A 6,199-nucleotide genomic window follows, 5' to 3' on the forward strand; every position below is an offset into this window, starting at 1 on the left:
AGACACCAGGGCGTCCACTGCACTGGCTTGGGGGTCCCTTGACCTGGAACAATACCTTGGAAGCTTCTTGTTGAGACGAGACGCCATCATGTCGATCAGCGGAATTCCCCAACGCTTTGTCACCTCTGCAAATACCTCTTGGTGAAGAGCCCACTCTCCCGGATGGAGATCGTGTCTGCTGAGGAAATCTGCTTCCCAGTTGTCCACTCCCGAAAGGAAGACTGCTGACAGGGCGCTCACATGTTGTTCCGCCCAGCGAAGGATTCTTGTGGCCTCCGCCATAGCCGCCCTGCTCCTTGTTCCGCCTTGATGGTTTATATGTGCCACCGCTGTGATGTTGTCCGACTGTACCAGGACAGGTCGACCCTGAAGAAGGCTTCTTGCTTGTAGCAGGCCGTTGTAAATGGCTCTTAACTCGAGAACATTTATGTGGAGATAAGCTTCCTGGAGCGACCATATCCCCTGGAAGTTTCTTCCTTGGGTGACTGCGCCCCAGCCCCGGAGACTTGCATCTGTTGTCAGAAGTACCCAGTCCTGGATACCGAACCTGCGTCCTCCTAGGAGGTGAGAACTTTGTAGCCACCACAGGAGAGAAATTCTGGCTCTGGGAGATAGACTTATCTTCCGGTGCATGTGCAGGTGAGACCCGGACCATTTGCTCAGCAAGTCCCACTGAAACACCCGGGCATGAAACCTGCCAAATGGAATGGCTTCGTACGCCGCAACCATTTTCCCCAGAACCCGAGTACAGTGATGGATCGACACACTTGTCGGCCTCAGACGTTCCCTGACCATCGTCTGCAGTTCCAGAGCTTTATCTTCTGGAAGAAATACTCTCCGTAACTCTGTGTCCAGAATCATGCCCAGAAAAGGCAGCCGAGTGGTCGGAATCAACTAGATTTAGCACCCAACCGTGCTGTCGCAGAACTGACAGCGACAAATTCACACTTCTCAGCAACCGTTCCTTGGACCTCGCCTTTATCAGGAGATCGTCCAAGTACGGGATAATTGTAACCCCTTGCTTGCGAAGGAAAACCATAATTTCTGCCATGACCTTGGTGAAAATCCTCGGAGCCGTGGAAAGCCCAAACGGCAACGTCTGAAATTGGTAATGAGAATCCTGTATCGCAAACCCGAGGAAGGCCTGATGCGAAGGATATATTGGGACGTGTAAGTAGGCATCCTTTATGTCGACTGACGCCATAAAATCCCCCCCTTCTAGGCTGGAAATCACAGCTCGAAGAGATTCCATCGTGAACTTAAAAACTTTCAAGTATGGATTGAGGGATTTTAGATTCAGAATCTGTCTGACCGAACTGTCCGGTTTCAGTACAACAAAGAGGCTCGAGTAGAACCCCTCCCCCTGTTGGGACGGGGGAACGGGAAGAATGACCCTCTGTTGACACAACTTTTGTATCGCTGCCAGCACCACCCCCCTGTCCGGAAGAGACACTGGTAAGGCCGAAATTAAAAACCGGTGAGGGGGCACCTCCCCGAAACTCCAGCTTGTATCCCTGAGACAATCTCTAGGACCCAAGGATCCAGGTCTGATTGAATCCAGACCTGACTGAAGATCCGCAGACGGCCCCCCACCGGTCCGGACTCCCCCAGGGAAGCCCCAGCGTCATGCGGTGGACTTGGTAGAGGCAGGGGAGGACTTTTGGTCCTGGGCGCCTGACACGGCAGGCGACTTCCTTCCCCTTCCTCTACCCTTTGAAGCGAGGAAGGACGAACCTTTTTCACGTCTGTATTTATTTGGACGAAAGGACTGTATCTGCTGATGAGGTGCCTTTTTCTGTTATGTGGGAACATAGGGAAGAAAAGAGAACTTACCCGCAGTCGCGGTCGAGACCAGGTCAGCCAAGCCGTCCCCAAACAAGACATTACCTTTGAAGGGTAAAGCTTCCATAGCTCTCTTGGAGTCGGCATCAGCATTCCATTGATTGATCCACAATGCCCTCCTGGCGGATATCGACATGGCATTGGCTCTTGATCCCAAGAGACAAACATCCCTCGCCGCATCCTTCAGGTAATCTGCAGCGTCCTTGATATAACCAAGAGTCAAAATAACATTATCTTTATCAAGGGTATCCATACCATTAGCTAAATTCTCAGCCCATTTAGCAATAACACTACTCACCCATACCGACGCCACAGCAGGTCTGAGCAATGCACCCGAATTAGCGAAAATGGACTTCAGAGACGTCTCCAGCTTGCGATCCGCTGGATCCTTGAGAGCTGCCGTGTCAGGAGACGGAAGCGCCACTTTCTTAGACAAACGAGATAGAGCTTTGTCAACATTTGGAGATGACTCCCATTTTTCCCTGTCAGAGGGGAAAGGATATGCCATGTAAATCCTCTTGGGAATCTGCCACCTCTTGTCCGGCGACTCCCAAGCCTTTTCACAAAGAGTATTCATTTCATGAGAGGGGGGAAACTTCACCTCAGGTTTTTTCCCCTTGAACAAGCAAATCCTTGTTTCCTGTACCGCAGGTTCATCAGAAATGCGTAAAACATCCTTTATAGCCACAATCATGTATTGAATACTCTTAACTAATCGTGGATGTAAAGCAGCCTCAGTGAAATCGACCTCGGAATCAGAGTCCGTGTCGGTATCAGTATCTACCACTTGAGTAAATGGACGCTTTTGCAACCCCGATGGGGTCTGCACCTGAGACAAAGCATCCTCCATGGACTTTTTCCACACCTGTGTCTGTGACTCAGATCTATCCAACCTCTTTGACAAAGAAGCTACATTCGTATTAATTGTACTTAGCAAAGTGAGTAAATCAGGTGTCGGCTGCGCCGACAGGGCCAAATCTAGACCCGCATCTGCTCCCCCAATAACCTCCTCCGGTGAATAACATTCAGCCTCAGACATGCCGACACGTATTATCGACACACGGACACACACACAGACTGTCTCAGCTAGGGGACAGGCCCACAATGAAGTGGGAAACACAGAGGGAGTATGCCAGCTCACACCCCAGTGCCCAAATATCCCGTCAAGGGATATATGTGACCAGCGCTGCTCAAAGTATAATATCCACCACAAACTGCGCCCCCCCCCCGAGTAGCTCCCCGTTACTTTCGGAGGAGCTGTGGAGGTCAGCGTCTCCTTCAGCCGCGTGTGGAGGAGAAATGGCGCTGTGAGCCGTGCGGCTAAGCTCCGCCCCTTCCCAGCGCACTTCAGCTCACCAAATTTGAAAGACTGAAAATGCCGGCGGGGGTCTGAGAAACGGAAAAGGCTTCTGCCGACTCCCAGACCTCAGTAACATGCTGCCCAGGGCGCCGCCGCCCCCCCCCCCCCCCCCAGCGCCCTGCACCCTGTGAGTGCCGTTGGTGATAGTGTGTGGGAGCATGGAGCGCAGTGCTACCGCTGCGCTGTACCTCCGTTACTGAAGTAATCTGCCGTCCTGAAGTCTTCTGCCTTCTGCATACTCACCCGGCTTCTTTCTTCTGGCTTCTGTGAGGGGGGTGACGGCGCGGCTCCGGGAATAAGCAGCTAGGCGCACCAAGTGATCGAAACCCTCTGGAGCTAATGGTGTCCAGTAGCCGAGAAGCAGAGCCCTTAAACTAAGTAGAAGTAGGTCTGACTTCTCTCCCCTCAGTCCCTCGCTGCAAGGAGCCTGTAGCCAGCAGGTCTCCCTGAAAATAAAAAACCTAACAAAAGTCTTTTCTAGAGAAACTCAGGAGAGCTCCCCTAGTGAGTGTCCAGTCAGTACTGGGCACAAAGTCTAACGAAGGTCTGGAGGAGGGGTATAGAGGGAGGAGCCAGTTCACACCCAGTTTAAGTCTTTTCAGCGTGCCCAAGCTCCTGCAGATCCCGTCTATACCCCATGGTCCTTTTGGAGTCCCCAGCATCCTCTAGGACGTAAGAGAAATGTGGAAAAAGTGAAGCGCTATGAATACTTTCCGGATGCACTGTATGTACAGCAGATTTTTAACAATTAATATCGTGTCCATTATTTGATGACAAACATACACATCAAATCATGGCTTTATGCAGAGCTACCATCAGAAATTGCAGGGCCCAGGACTGACAAAATGCCTGTATATACTGTGCAAAAGTTTAAGAATACTGCATGAATGCTTTTTAAAAAGTGTTAGTTTATTTTCATCCATTAACAAAATGCAAAGTGAATGAACAGAAGAAACATCTAAATCAAATCAATTTTGGTGTGACCACTCTTTGCCTTCAAAACAGCATCACTTCTTCTAGGTACACTTGCATACAGTTTTTGAAGGAATTCAGCAGTGAGGTTGTTCTAGACATCTTGGAGAATTATCCACAGATATTCTGTGGATGTATACTTGCTCAAATTCTTCTGTCTCTTCATGTAATCCAGGACAGACTGGATGATGTTGAGATCAGGGCTTTGTGGGGGCCATATCATCACGTCCAGGACTCCTTGTTTTTCTTTACACTGAAGATAGTTCTTAATGACTGGCTGTATGTTTGGGGTCATTGTGCTGCTGTAGAATACATTTAGAGACAGTCAGACGCCTCCCTGATGGTATTGCATGATAGATAAGTACCTGTCTGTTTGCGGTGATGGATCATATTCATGAGAATATAACATTGGCTATGATTGATGTTCGTAGTTTATTATATACGTGCATCCCGCATGAGGCTGGGATTGAGGCGGTTAAGCATCTTTTGAGGGAAAATGTGCAATATAATGGACCTGATATAAGTGTTTTTTCTTGCCTTACTTGAATTCACACTGAAGGACAATTATTTCCTATTTAATGGATGATTTTATAGACAACAAACGGGTTGTGCCATGGGTTCAGCAGTGGCACTCTCCTTTGCCATTGTTATATGTGGGAGGTTGAGAGGGGTTTGTTTTTTGAAGATGCTACATTCTCTCAGGCTATTACACTATATTATCATTACATAGATTTGTTAATTCTGTGGCAAGATGATATTGAAGTGCTGGTTTTTGTGGTTAAGAAGCAGAATGAATCGGACAGCCTCATCAAGTCGACTTATGATAAATCTGAACTATGCTACCTAGACATACTGATCAGATTGGAGAGGGGATGTATTACCAGCACTTTATATTCGAAGCCAGCTCTCTGCAATACGATTCTGCACCATGACCGTTTTCACCCCACAGCCACAATTAAGGGCCTCCCCTACTCACAGTTCTTATGTGTATGTAGAACCAACAGTAATAAAAGAAACAGAGGAGCAATTAGACACCATGATGTCCAAATTCTTGGAACAGGGTTATACTTTGTATGATTGACATGAGGTAGAATAGAGAACCCTGCACATGAGATTATACTCTAGAGAGGGGTCATGAGTGATGATAATGTCCCCTTAGAGTGACCTAAGGGGACAATAAGGGTCCATTTATCATAATCGCATTTGTAATGCGATCTGGGCATGATATTAAATGCCCAAAACCACATTGCAGGATGAGATTATACTGCCGGAATGGGTACACTACGATCTGCCGGCGGCCGGCCTCCCGGCGACCAGCATACAGGCGCCGGGAGGCCGGCCGCCGGCTTACCGACAGTGTGGCGAGCGCAAATGAGCCCCTTGCGGGCTCGCTACGCGCGCCACACTATTTTATTCATCTTCCAGGGGAGTCGTGGACCCCCACGAGGGAGAATAAGTGTCGGTATGCTGGCAGTCGGGTTCCCGGCGCCGGTATGCTGGTCGCCGGGAGCCCCGACCGCCGGCATACTGAAGACCACCCGCCGGAATGTATCAATGAACACACACAGAGGGTTGGACCCCCCAAAAGGAGCCAGTCCCTGTGAAGTGCTTGGTGGAGTGAAGAGCCGCATCAGCACATGTGCGGTGGTCATTGCATTGGGGGGGGGGGGGGGGGCTTACTTTACTTTCCAGAATTTGGTAAATCTGGGGGCTGTGGCGGCTGGAATAAATTGTGACGATACAAAATATTTGCAGATATATCCCAAAAATTTGTGTTTTGGGGGAACACACCGCAAATTTTAGATGATAAATAGGCCTCTTTGGGAGATAGTTAATACCCCACCACCTAAATGTTGTGTGATTTCCAGACAAAGAACCCTTGTTGGTTTCAGCTCACACCACACCCCATAGATGTGCAAGAAGCAGCAAATGAGTTTACCATAGTGTAGTGTCCGGAAACAACCTCAGATACAGATCACGTATGAACTTCTGATGAGACTTCATGCTTAATTGAATCTGCCCGTG

Source organism: Pseudophryne corroboree, chromosome 10, assembly GCF_028390025.1.
Source record: "Pseudophryne corroboree isolate aPseCor3 chromosome 10, aPseCor3.hap2, whole genome shotgun sequence".
NCBI classification, from domain to species: domain Eukaryota; kingdom Metazoa; phylum Chordata; class Amphibia; order Anura; family Myobatrachidae; genus Pseudophryne; species Pseudophryne corroboree.